The following is a 14,469-nucleotide window of genomic DNA, read 5'->3' on the forward strand; positions in this document are numbered from 1 at the left end:
GGCGTTACGCAATACGGAGAGGTTTATTATCGAAATTACGAGAGAGCACATTCCCGGAAGTGATGGGCAACATATTACTACCGCCCACATATATCTCGCGTAATGATCACAACGAAAAGATCCGAGAAATTAGAGCAAATACGGAGACTTACAAGCAGTCGTTCTTCCCACGCACAATTCGTGAATGGAACAGGGAAGGGGGGATCAGATAGTGGTACAATAAGTACCCTCCGCCACACACCGTAAGGTGGCTCGCGGAGTATAGATGTAGATGTAGATAGATCACTACCAGCTGTGACCTGAAGTCATATCTGATGGCTCCCCACACCATGACACTAGGAGTGTACTGGACACTGCTGTGCTTCTCCAGAACATAGGAAGAATGGTAACTCTCCACGGGTCACTGCTAAACTCGACGACAACTCTCATTCAGGATAGTGCAGAGCCGTGATTCACCAAAAACACAATGCGATACCATTCATCAGCAGTCCATGTTTTGCAGACATGGCACCACACCAGATGCAGCCATTTGTGCTGTTGTGCTAACACAGCCTACGTATGTAATGGTAATTCCCTATTGTGGCTGCTGCTAGTGTCCAGCCAATGGTGTAGGATGGTACAGAATGTTGCAGGGAGTCCATTACTTGTTCTAAGCTGGAAGGTGTAGATGTGAATGGGTTATGATGTGTTTGGTGCACAATATGACATTCCTGTCTTTCGGTAGATCACATAACTAATGATGCGGTATTGAATAGAATTTGGGAGAAGAGAAATTTGTGGCACAACTTGACTAGAAGAAGAGATCAGTTGGTAGGACATGTTCTGAGGCATCAAGGGATCACCAATATAGTATTGGAGGGCAGCATGGAGGGTAAAAATCGTAGAGGGAGACCAAGAGATGAATACACTAAGCAGGTTCAGAAGGATGTAGGAGCATGAAGATGATGACGCTTGCACAGGATAGAGTAGCATGGAGAGCGGCACCAAACCAGTCTCTGGACTGAAGACCACAACAACAACACCATCTTTCGGTGTTCAGATCTGGTGGATGACGAGTGTTCCTGCTTTCACATTCCCATGAAGTCTAAATTTGGGCCATTGTCACATATCAATATGTCAGAAGTCTGGATATCGTTCAGACCAATGGAGACCCACAGTGAGGCCCCTTTTAGAATTTTTCAGGTGCCGATAATGCTGTCTCACACGAGTGTGTTACATCTCTGTGTTCATTCAAAATCTAAAACAGTTCACACTATTTATATACCCTACCAGGTTGTGCACAACACTAAATAGAAACAACACTAATACACTCTGGTGGCTGTCCTACCTATCACTGAGAATTGCGGCGAATCATGTACATACCCATCGGTGGTGTTTACATGCACAAAGTTACATTTACATCCAACTATGCCTTTTTAGTGCTTTATTTTTTTCATAGTATTTCAACCATGTTTTCCAGTAAACTAATCCTGCTATGACAATGATTCAAACTGACAAGTCAAATATAATGCTAAGACACATGTAGTGCATATTAAGTAATGTGAATATAAACATTTGTTGTGCTATGTTTGGAGAGGAGGGGGGGGGGGGGGGGGGGGGGCGGCGGGCTTACTCTTTCTATACAACGAGAGTTGATCCTGAAGTCGTATTGACATGTATGTTGCTCAATTTTCAATCTACAGTGGAGGAGTCAGCATTCTTTTATGTATTCATTATGATAAATTCAAATGTTAAACCAAAGTTAATTGCGAGAAACCTTTCATATTGCTCTGCTTCAGTGTTTCTTGTTAATTTATTAGGAAACAGTATGTACAAACTGTTACACAGTATTCTTGAAGTGGAGGGTTTTGTTCCAATTAGTGCTCATCAGTTGAGAGAGAGTTTACGGCACCTCATTGTCTACAGGATGGCTATAGATTTTTTTGTGCTGTCTGTTGACGTAGACAGTGCCACAACATGATGTTGTAATAATGGTCATCAATGTATTGTGTACTTCAGTCTTTACATATTTGGAAATTACTGTATTAATTTGTGGATGAAAATGGCGTTCAATTGTTTGCGACTCACACCATGGGAATTAAGGATGTTGGATCCCAAAGCGACACTGAGAAATCTTGGATGATACTGCAACCGCAGTATCCTGGTATGCCAAGGAAGACTTTGAGGCATTCAACCACATATCAGCATCCTGCCATCCAGGCTAGGCAACATACTCACAGGTAGAGAAGACAACCGAGGTTGGCGACGACTGAATGTAAAGGTTTTTCAATAATTTACACTGTGTATCTCTTCAAGCTTTCCCAGCGGATATGTTGTAAATAGTCTTCACAGGTTTACTGCCATATGACATTGTGCAAATTCCCAATATTTCCTCAGAGCAACTATCTGACATCTTCAGATGGTTGAAACTTGCTGGTGGTGGACAGTTGCTCCAAGGAAATATTGCGAATTTGCACAATGTCATTCGGCGGCAAACCCGTGAAGACTATTTACAATCTACATTGTGTTGGCAGAAGTGAAGTGTGGATTTTAAGACATCACAGTGAATCATGGAATCGCTTGTTATTTTGGAAACGCTGCTGACAAGCTGTCTTCTGCCCAAGGAATCCAGCAGACATTGGCTGTTGACAAGGGTATTATGAGGATGGGTCCAGTAACAGAAACAACCATCTACAGTTAGGATTTACTAATAAGTGAACAAAGACTGAACAAAACCCGTATTACTAACAGTACTATTAGTAACTGGGTAATTCATTAAGAGGTTCAAATGTAGTTTCACTGTGGTAGAAAGTAGTTGTAGTGTTAAGAATTTCTTTTAATAAGTACCAGGAATATGTAATTAATATGTGCACTTATTATTATCCATGAAAATATGAATTGTGTGGTCTATTTTAGTTCTCAGATAATAGGCTATAAGGGTAAAGAATAAAAGTAGTGTACACCACGTCCTAAAGAACTATTTCATGTAGGGTCAATGGAGTGAATACAATTTATTCTGTAAAATATATATTCTCTATTTGTTTTTCTCACTTTTTCTACATCTTCATGGAATAATCACAACAGTAAAAATGCACTGAGCACTTCAAATTTAAATATAACAATGCAGTTTACAAAAATGGTATTGTTAAGGTAGTATTCCGAACTCTTTGAACACCCCAAGATAAAGTGGTAGAATACGATACAAAAACAAAAGATTAATACAATGGAAGGGTCCCTATGGCAACTTTCGGACTTAAAACTAACACTGGTTCACATGTACTCCATCAAAGAAGCAGGCAAAGCAGTTGTAAAGAGGACTACAAAATGAGTTTTCACTGTGTCTCATTATTCCTGTTGTTACTGCTAATAATGTAATGTTTGCAAACATTTATTAATAGAAACGAAGGTATAACCACAGGCAGACAGAGCACAGAGCAAAAGAAGATAACTCAATAGAAACCTATGAGAAAGTGTTTGAATGGTAGGACTATGTACTATCATAGAGGTCTGTACTGCGGCTTTAAACTTATTACAAAATCTTTAAATCATACACATACACAAATTATTAAAAAGTGGAATATGGTCATCTTCAAAACAATAAAATAGTCTTATTAATTCACCACTTCAAGCATTTTAAGTTGTCTGCTGCAACACCCTTTTGCTGCAAAATAGAGTTCCTTACCATCTGCAACAATTCCTGAAACATAAAAATCGATGTATGTAAATAATAATCTGATAAGAACAATTTTTTACAAGTTTTATTTGGTGATAAGAGTTAAATAACACAGCATTCAGTGAGTTAATAATTCCCACAGTTTTATGAGTTTGAAACAGCAATAAGTGGAATAGTATGAACAATGTCATGAATGCTATACACTGGATTTTACGGTCTATAAGATGCAATTTTTTCTTAGAAAAATTGCCTCCAAAATTCGTGTGCATGTTGTAAACAGAATTAATTTAAAATGACCAGGGTTCAATTTAAAGTTCCTGCCAGTCTTAAAAATGGTCATATATTCGCTGCTACGGGAAACATCTCTCTATTTGGCAAAATTGAATTCAACTGGAGACAGCAGCAGTGCACTGATGCGACAAACACAAGTTGCAGGGGCTGATGAGCTTGCTAACACTGTCTCTCTCCCGCCCTGCCACCACAAACGAAGAACACTTTGTAGACTAAAACGCATCATTGCAGTCTACAGTGCCAGTGAACTTGAAGTGAAAGATACACTCCTGGAAATTGAAATAAGAACACCGTGAATTCATTGTCCCAGGAAGGGGAAACTTTATTGACACATTCCTGGGGTCAGATACATCACATGATCACACTGACAGAACCACAGGCACATAGACACAGGCAACAGAGCATGCACAATGTCGGCACTAGTACAGTGTATATCCACCTCTCGCAGCAATGCAGGCTGCTATTCTCCCATGGAGACGATCGTAGAGATGCTGGATGTAGTCCTGTGGAACGGCTTGCCATGCCATTTCCACCTGGCGCCTCAGTTGGACCAGCGTTCGTGCTGGACGTGCAGACTGCGTGAGACGACGCTTCATCCAGTCCCAAACATGCTCAATGGGGGACAGATCCGGAGATCTTGCTGGCCAGGGTAGTTGACTTACACCTTCCAGAGCACGTTGGGTGGCACAGGATACATGCGGACGTGCATTGTCCTGTTGGAACAGCAAGTTCCCTTGCCGGTCTAGGAATGGTAGAACGATGGGTTCGATGACGGTTTGGATGTACCGTGCACTATTCAGTGTCCCCTCGACGATCACCAGTGGTGTACTGCCAGTGTAGGAGATCGCTCCCCATACCATGATGCCGGGTGTTGGCCCTGTGTGCCTCGGTCGTATGCAGTCCTGATTTGGCACTCACCTGCACGGCGCCAAACACACATACGACCATCATTGGCACCAAGGCAGAAGCGACTCTCATCGCTGAAGACGACACGTCTCCATTCGTCCCTCCATTCACGCCTGTCGCGACACCACTGCAGGCGGGCTGCACGATGTTGGGGCGTGAGCGGAAGACGGCCTAACGGTGTGCGGGACCGTAGCCCAGCTTCATGGAGACAGTTGCGAATGGTCCTCGCCGATACCCCAGGAGCAACAGTGTCCCTAATTTGCTGGGAAGTGGCGGTGCGGTCCCCTACGGCACTGCGTAGGATCCTACGGTCTTGGCGTGCATCCGTGCGTCGCTGCGGTCCGGTCCCAGGTCGACGGGCACGTGCACCTTCCGCCGACCACTGGCGACAACATCGATGTACTGTGGAGACCTCACGCCCCACGTGTTGAGCAATTCGGCGGTACGTCCACCCGGCCTCCCGCATGCCCACTATACGCCCTTGCTCAAAGTCCGTCAACTGCACATACGGTTCATGTCCACGCTGTCGCGGCATGCTACCAGTGTTAAAGACTGCGATGGAGCTCCGTATGCCACGGCAAACTGGCTGACACTGACGGCGGCGGTGCACAAATGCTGCGCAGCTAGCGCCATTCGACGGCCAACAACGCGGTTCCTGGTGTGTCCGCTGTGCCGTGCGTGTGATCATTGCTTGTACAGCCCTCTCGCAGTGTTCGGAGCAAGTATGGTGGGTCTGACACACCGGTGTCAATGTGTTCTTTTTTTCATTTCCAGGAGTGTATTTGTGATTTCTATCAGTACAATATTGTTGTTAGTAGTTAGTTTTGTATTGAAGTAAAAAATAAAAGGTACTCATGTGATGCAGGCCACAAATTGAAAGTAACAGCATATGCAAAAGAACATGGAAACAGAGCAGGTGAGTGGCATTTCGGCCCTCCACCAACAGAAAAAACCAGTCACAATTGGCAGGCTAGTAAAGAAGAACTGATAAAAATGAGGAATATTAAATGTGCAAATAGAGGATTGAATGCAAAAAGGGTCACATCTAGAAGATGACATATGGAAATGGATTCAAGGACACCGTCAAAATGGCATTGGAATTAATACGAAAATGGTACAGATACATGCTCTTACGCGAGTGTTATAGTGGAACTTAACAGGCTTTAAGAGTGCAGTTGGCTGGTGCTACAGATTTATGAAGCATATAGACTTAGCATGGGAACCAAAACCAAAATATCTCAGAAAATGCCACAAAAAGATGCTAAAACTGCAACTCTAAAAACAAGTGGTCATGAAAAGAGGCACAATACTGTTCTCCTTCTGTGCTGTGCTGGCAGTACTAAACTTAATCCAATGATCATTTTCCAGTGCAAAACAATCCCAAAACCTTCTGGAATACTGCCAGCTGGTGTTGTACATGTACATGAAAAGGATTGGATGGACGAGGCTGGTAAAAAATTATGGATTAACAAGTGTGTGAGAGAAACGTAAAGGGGCTTTATTGAAGAAGAGTTCTCTTCTCGTGCTAGGTCAGTTAAGTAATCATTTGAAAAATTCTGTGAAAGAGAAACTGGGACACAGAAATATAGAGCTTGCTGTTTTTCCAGGAGTACGTGCTTCACAACTGCAACATCTTGATGTCTCTATAAATAAATCATTTAAAGTGTGTAAGAGAGAGGAATGGAACAAATGGATGATGAATGAAACCTAAAATGAATTTACGCTGAAGGGAGATTTAAAATGACCTACAGTTAAACAAGTGCATCAGTGGATAAAACAGTCACGGTCTAGAGTGAGAGAAGACAAAATTGTTAAATCTTTCAGGAAATGCAGCACAAGTGTCCCTCTCAACAGCAGTGAAGACAATCTTATATAAAAGTGGCAAAAATGTTATTTTTTTAAACTGCTTAAAAATTAAGATGCATCTTATAGTCCATAAAATATGGTAGCAGCAATGCTTAATTCAGTATATCTTAAAACACAATACAATTCACTTTGGAAATTACCTGGACATTACTACAGTCACTAATACTCCCAGGAGAGTTAAAAGCCCAAGAGGAAGGATTTTGTTGTGGTATTAAGTGCAAAGACTAGTTTGATGCAGCTCTCCACACTAACCTACCCTATACAAGCATCTTCATCTATGCATGACTATTGATATATCTAAAAACAAAGATGATGTGACTTACCAAACGAAAGTGCTGGCAGGTCGATAGACACACAAACAAACACAAACATACACACAAAATTCAAGCTCTCACAACAAATGGTTGCTTCATCAGGAAAGAGGGAAGGAGAGGGAAAGACGAAAGGATGTGGGTTTTAAGGGAGAGGGTAAGGAGTCATTCCAATCCCGGGAGTGGAAAGACTTACCTTAGGGGGGAAAACGGACAGGTATACACTGGCGATCGCGCGCGCGCGCGCCCACACACACACACACACACACACACACACACACACACACACACACACACATATCCATCCGCACATACACAGACACAAGCAGACATTTGTAAAGGCAAAGAGTTTGGGCAGAGATGTCAGTCGAGGCGGAAGTACAGAGGCAAAGATGTTGTTGAAAGACAGGTGAGGTATGAGCGGCGGCAAATTGAAATTAGCGGAGATTGAGGCCTGGCGGATAAGGAGAACAGAAGATATACTGAAGAGCAAGTTCCCATCTCCGGAGTTCTGACAGGTTGGTGTTAGTGGGAAGTATCCAGATAACCTGGACGGTGTAACACTGTGCCAAGATGTGCTGGCCGTGCACCAAGGCATGTTTAGCCACAGGGTGACCCTCATTACCAACAAACACTGTCTGCCTGTGTCCGTTCATGCGAATGGACAGTTTGTTGCTGGTCATTCCCACATAGAAAGCTTCACAGTGTAGGCAGGTCAGTTGGTAAATCACGTGGGTGCTTTCACACGTGGCTCTGCCTTTGATCGTGTACACCTTCCGGGTTACAGGACTGGAGTAGGTGGTGGTGGGAGGGTGCATGGGACAGGTTTTACACCGGGGGGCGGTTACAAGGGTAGGAGCCAGAGGGTAGGGAAGGTGGTTTGGGGATTTCATAGGGATGAACCAAGAGGTTACGAAGGTTAGGTGGACGGCGGAAAGACACTCTTGGTGGAGTGGGGAGGATTTCATGAAGGATGGATCTCATTTCAGGGCAGGATTTGAGGAAGTCGTATCCCTGCTGGAGAGCCACATTCAGAGTCTGATCCAGTTCCAGAAAGTATCCTGTCACAAGTGGGGCACTTTTGCGGTTCTTCTGTGGGAGGTTCTGGGTTTGAGGAGATGAGGAAGTGGCTCTGGTTATTTGCTTCTGAACCAGGTCGGGAGGGTAGTTGCGGGATGCGAAAGCTGTTTTCAGGTTGTTGGTGTATGATGTTAAAACCTGTGGGAAGCGGCTAAAAAAGATCAGTGATGTGGGAAAAAAGGAAATGGAAAAAAAGTGAAAGATTAGAACTAGCCAAATGGCTGTTTAATAGCTGAAAGGAACTGTTTGTGAACTGGAAACGGTGGATATTATAGCAGCGGTAGTGTTGAAAGTGGGGGCGGGGGGCAGGCATTGGGGGGGGGGGGGGGGGGGGGGGGAGGGGGAATACACCAACAACCTGAAACCAGCTTTCGCATCCCGCAACTACCCTCCCGACCTGGTACAGAAGCAAATAACCAGAGCCACCTCCTCATCTCCTCAAACCCAGAACCTCCCACAGAAGAAACCCAAAAGTGCCCCACTTGTGACAGGATACTTTCTGGAACTTGATCAGACCCTGAATGTGGCTCTCCAGCAGGGATACGACTTCCTCAAATCCTGCCCTGAAATGAGATCCATCCTTCATGAAATCCTCCCCACTCCACCAAGAGTGTCTTTCCGCCGTCCACCTAACCTCCGTAACCTCTTGGTTCATCCCTATGAAATCCCCAAACCACCTTCCCTACCCTCTGGCTCCTACCCTTGTAACCACCCCCGGTGTAAAACCTGTCCCATGCACCCTCCCACCACCACCTACTCCAGTCCTGTAACCCGGAAGGTGTACACGATCAAAGGCAGAGCCACGTATGAAAGCACCCACGTGATTTACCAACTGACCTGCCTACACTGTGAAGCTTTCTATGTGGGAATGACCAGCAACAAACTGTCCATTCGCATGAACGGACACAGGCAGACAGTGTTTGTTGGTAATGAGGGTCACCCTGTGGCTAAACATGCCTTGGTGCATGGCCAGCACATCTTGGCACAGTGTTACACCATCCGTGTTACCTGGATACTTCCACTAACACCAACCTGTCAGAACTCCAGAGATGGGAACTTGCCCTTCAGTATATCTTCTGTTCTCCTTATCCGCCAGGCCTCAATCTCCGCTAATTTCAATTTGCCGCCGCTCATACCTCACCTGTCTTTCAACAACATCTTTGCCTCTGTACTTCCGCCAGGACTGACATCTCTGCCCAAACTCTTTGCCTTTACTAATGTCTGCTTGTGTGTGTGTGTGTGTGTGTGTGTGTGTGTGTGTGTGTCTTTCCACTCCCGGGATTGGAATGACTCCTTACCCTCTCCCTTAAAACCCACATCCTTTCGTCTTTCCCTCTCCTTCCCTCTTTCCTGATGAAGCAACCATTTGTTGTGAGAGCTTGAATTTTGTGTGTATGTTTGTGTTTGTTTGTGTGTCTATCGACCTGCCAGCACTTTCGTTTGGTAAGTCACATCATCTTTGCTTTTAGATATATTTTTCCCAAATGGAATGTTTCCCTCTATTATATTCATGACTATTGATACCTATACCCACTTGGACTTGCTTACTGTAGTGAAATCTTAGTCTCCCTGTCCAGTGTTTTAAGATAATATATACAGGGTGGTACATAACTTTGACTTAAAGGTATTTGTAATTTTTTCCCCTATACAAGTCATGATGAAGGGCTCATGAAACAAAGCAACATGTTTTCACACCTTTGTTAGCTGTTGAAATATGGGTATCAATTCCGTTATTTTCATACTGGAATGGATCAGTATGAGAGAAATTTAGTGAAATAACTGTTTCATAGAGCTAACACAAAATTACAAAGCAAGAAATATATTAAATATATGAGATTATTTGTTGTTGTCAGTCAGTAGTTATTCAGGTGCCAGCGAGTACTAATGATACTCAAGTACTGAAGTCACTTTATTAACTCTTGTACACACAATGCAATCAGAGTACACTTTACACCACAGCATGAGACATGAAAACAATAGTTGACAGTACAACAAAGACAATAATTTCCAAAGAGGCACATTTGTTCATTGTTTTTTTTGTGTTGCCACAAGTCCAAAAGATTAATCCACTTTCTAAATATCTTAGTACTGCCCTGGTAAGTGAAATGTGATGATTATGTTACTCTTGAGAAAAACCAGCACTGTCCAGACTATAAATATTTCATGTGTGTGTGTGTGGGGGGGGGGGGGGGGGGGGGGGGCTTTTGGAAGAGTTGATTCAAGTGGTGTGGGACTACTGTGGAATAGATCAGGTATGTTACATCAGACCAGAGACAAAAAGGCAACTGTGGGTAGTCTCTCATCAGAGGACATAGTACAGTTAGGCTATGCCGTATATGCTGTAGCAGCTTCAGCACTTCACTTGGAGTTAACTGTTCACCATGTTCCTCATGCTAGATACCTACTGGACCTCTGTGCTGTCAGGGAGGTGCTGAGTCGCAGAAAGGCACAACAAAAAGACTGTCATCACACATTTAGCTTTTGGCCAACAAGGTCTTTCTCAAAATTAGACAACATACACACTCATGCAAATGCAACTCATACACACATGACCACAGTCTCTGGAAGCTAGAGCCAGACTGCAGTCCGGCTCCAACTGCCAGAGACTGTGGTCATGTATGTCATTTGCTTGGTGTGATTGTGTGTGTGTGTTTGTATGTTGTCTAATTTTGACAAAGGCCTTGTTGGCCGAAAGCTTTTTTGTTGTGCCTTTCTGTGACTCAGCATCTCCACTATATGCTGATCCTTTTCATTATATTGTTATATTCCATCCTCGATTTTCCACTGTTTGATTTTTTTCTGTGCTACCATGACCATGTTTGTGGATGTTATTCGAACTGACTGTAACTATGCTGTTGACGTGCTGTGGACTAGTGTATGGACCACAATTTTGAGCTGTTGTGTGTATTCACACTTGAAGTGACTGTTGTGTGTTCAAAATAACTCTTTGCATAGGGCTGATATTTGGTTAGAAATAAGTATCTCGGATTCACTGTGTGGATATCATAGACAAGGCAATTATGGAGCAATTGTTACAGCAGCAGCAGCAGCACCACTTAATGTCACTTCAGCAGAAACAGATGGTTGCACAAGAAGACCACCAACAACAGCTCCTACAACAGGACCAACAACAGAAAGTGTGTGACTAAATTTTAAAAAAGTGGCAGAAAAATCCCACATCATCAGTGTTGTTCAGTGTACTGTCACTGGTCTTCCCATTATTCAAGGAAGTTAAATAGAATCAAGATTCATTGCAGCAGCATGTTACAGCTTTAAGGTAATGGATGTGCTCCATCACAAAGTTTTTTGCTGTCATGGTTTGGTCCAAATGTTTCATTTGCTACATTAGAAGATCCAGGGACATTGTCATTTGTGAAAATGTGTAACTAGCAGCACACTATCGTCAGCTTATGCAATATGGTGACAGTAACATTAAGTTTTCATCAACTGCTTGAAAACGAGATCAATCATTATGGAAACCAGCGTGAATATCAGAAATGTGATTTTTGCACCAGTTAGCTACACCTTCCAGCTACTTCTCTGCATAGTCACCAGTCCGATTTAGACGTGTTACAGCATTATACCAATTTTGCAAACACTCATCATAGAAGGTAGCTGCCAGTTCTCTACACTGGTATGCAGTTCGTTGTCTGCGCCAAAATGTCTTCATGGCCAGGCGTCCATTTGTGCACAGATATAATTTAGAGGGAGCCATGTTCGGGCTGTATGGTGGGTGATCAAAGACTTCACATTGAAACTGCTATAGGAGGATCTTCATTGCCCTTGCAGTGTGATGAGGAGAATTGTCATGAAGAAGGAATTGCATTGCATGACAGTTACATTATGTGGGCTACATGAAATCGGGCAAAATCCCCCAGCGTGGACCCACACTTGGCGGGATACACTATTTTCTAGGTATCTTTATGTGCTCACTGTGCTCCCACAATGGAAAAGAGCAATGTGATGCGATCGACGAGCATACCCTAGATACTGGCAAACACATCTGTGCAAAGCTTCATTGGATTTTCACCGATACTTAGAACTTACTTTCTGAATAACCCTTGTGTATGTTGATGTACTCCAGTCCTTAGCAAATGAGACAGTTTCAGTTCCTGAGGGTAGCAAAGCAAAAGCTGAAATGCTTAACTCCATTTTCAAATGTTCCTTTACAAAGGAAAACCCCAGCAAATTGCCCCAATTTAATCCTCGTACCGCTGAAAAGATGAGTGAAATAGGTATTAGTGTCAGTGGTGATTAGAAACAGCTGAAATCATTAAAATTGAACAAAGCTCCAGGCCCCTATGGAATCCATCAGATTCTGTACTGAATTTGCAGCTGAGTTAGCTCCTCTTCTAGCTATAATTTATTGTGGATCCCTCAAATGAAAAACAGTGCCCAGTCAGTTCTTGGAAAAAGGCACAGGTCACACCCCTCTACAAGAAAGACAGTAGAAGTGATTCACAAAACTACTGTCCAATATCCTTGACATCAATTTGTTATACAATCTTAGAGCATATTCTGAGTTCAAACATAATGAGGTATCTTGAAAAGAATGACCACTTCAATGCCAGCCAGCAAGGATTTCGAAATCATTGATCATGTGAAACCCAACTTACACTTTTCTAACATAATGTACTGAATGCTTTGGATCAAGGCAACTAAGCAGATGCTGTGTTTCTTGATTTCCAAAAAGCATTTGGCATAGTACCGCAACTACGCTTATTGACAAAAGTACGATTGTATGGGATACCAAGAGAAATTTGTGTCTTTATTGAGGAATCTTTGGTATGGAGGACACGCATGTTATCTTGGATGGAGTGTCATTGTAAGATGTAAAGTGTGCCCCAGGGAAGTGTGTTGGGATCCTTGCTGGTCATGTTAAACATTAATGCCTTTGCAGACAATATTAATAGTAAAATTAGGCTTTTTGCAGATGATGCAGTTATCTAGAATGAAGAAAGACATTGCATAAATATTGAGTTAGATCTTGACAAGAGTTCAACATGGTGCAGAGATTGGCAACTTGGCCTAAATCTTCAAAAATGTAAAATTTTGCACTTCACAAAACAAAAAAGTAGTATCCCATGACTATAATATCCATGAGTCACTGTTGGAATCAGCCAACTCATACAAATACCTGGCTGTAAAACTTTGTAGGGTCACATTTCCCTTATCAGCAGGCATGGAATGGAATGATCACATAGGTTCAGTCATGGGTAAAGCAGGTGCTAGACTTCGGTTTACTGGTAGAGGACTGGGGAAGAGCAGTCACTCTACAAAAGAGATTGCTTACAAATCACTCACGCAACCCATCCTAGAATACTGCTCAAGTGTGTGGGACCCGTACCAGATAGGACTCATACACAGGATATTGGACATATACAGACAAGGGCAGCACAAATGGTCACAGGTTTGTTTCACCTATGGGAGAGTGTCTCAGAGATATGGAAGGAACTGAACTGCCAGACTCCTGAAGACAGACATAAACTATTCTGAGAAAGTCTATTAGCAAAGTTTCAAGAACCAGTTTCGAATGATTACTCCAGTGATATACTACAACCCCCTATGTATCTCTCCCACAGGGATCATGAGGATAAGATTAGAATAATTACTGCATGCACAGAGGCATTCAAACAATCATCCTTTTTGCACACCACATGTGAATGGAACAGGAAGAAACCCTAATAACTGGTATAATGGGGCTTACCCTAGGCCATGCACCTCATGTAGATGTAGATATCTGCGAGGATCATGTGAGCAACATCGGACATTACATACAAGCCCTCTGCTTCATTATAAAATTGTGCAGCATGCACCAGATTGCAAGTCTTCCAAATTACAGGGTGCTTTACAAAATTATTAAGGCTTTCGTGGCCACTTGTTTGCAAACTGCCTGTTGGCTTCTGTCTCAAATTCTTTGGCCAACATTCGTTTGATGATTTTTCTGACATTTTGAAAGCAAAGTTTCACCCTCCATTGCTAGTGGTGGACTGGAGCCCAGATCGCAGCCCCAGACTGTATGTACCTGGTGCAGCAATGTCCAAGGGCTTCTCTCTGGTCATTTCCGGTGCGGTTCTCTTGCTATCTGTGATGGTCATTTGCTGCAGAATGAAAAGGTAGGATACATTTACCTTGAGGCTTTCTTGTTTCTTGCTGAAGCTGTACTGAGCGACATAAGAAAAGTTTGCAAGACGCCAGAAGCAGACAGACAAGGCGATTCCCAACAAGTCATGCACAGTGGTCAGCCTCATTGAACAACAATTGACCAAAGAGGAAGTGTCCATCCTTCAAAAAGGAGGGAATTTCGCTATCATCCCAAGAACTATACCTATGGAGGACATCATTGCTAATACCGAAGTGGCC

At 43.1% G+C, this 14,469-nt stretch overlaps 1 protein-coding gene across 3 annotated transcripts in view; it reads right to left on the reverse strand.

The window, feature by feature from the left end:
• Positions 1–2,971: 2,971 nt before the first annotated feature.
• LOC126483917 (asparagine synthetase [glutamine-hydrolyzing]) overlaps positions 2,972–14,469 on the reverse strand; it is a 229,300-nt gene continuing 217,802 nt past the window's right edge. For all 3 annotated transcript variants that reach the window (XR_007587788.1, XM_050107190.1, XM_050107191.1), the window contains exon 12: positions 2,972–3,676. The gene's annotated coding sequence lies outside the window, so the exon portion shown is untranslated. The remainder of the gene's footprint in view (positions 3,677–14,469) is intronic.

This window comes from Schistocerca serialis, chromosome 6 (assembly GCF_023864345.2).
Source record: "Schistocerca serialis cubense isolate TAMUIC-IGC-003099 chromosome 6, iqSchSeri2.2, whole genome shotgun sequence".
NCBI classification, from domain to species: domain Eukaryota; kingdom Metazoa; phylum Arthropoda; class Insecta; order Orthoptera; family Acrididae; genus Schistocerca; species Schistocerca serialis.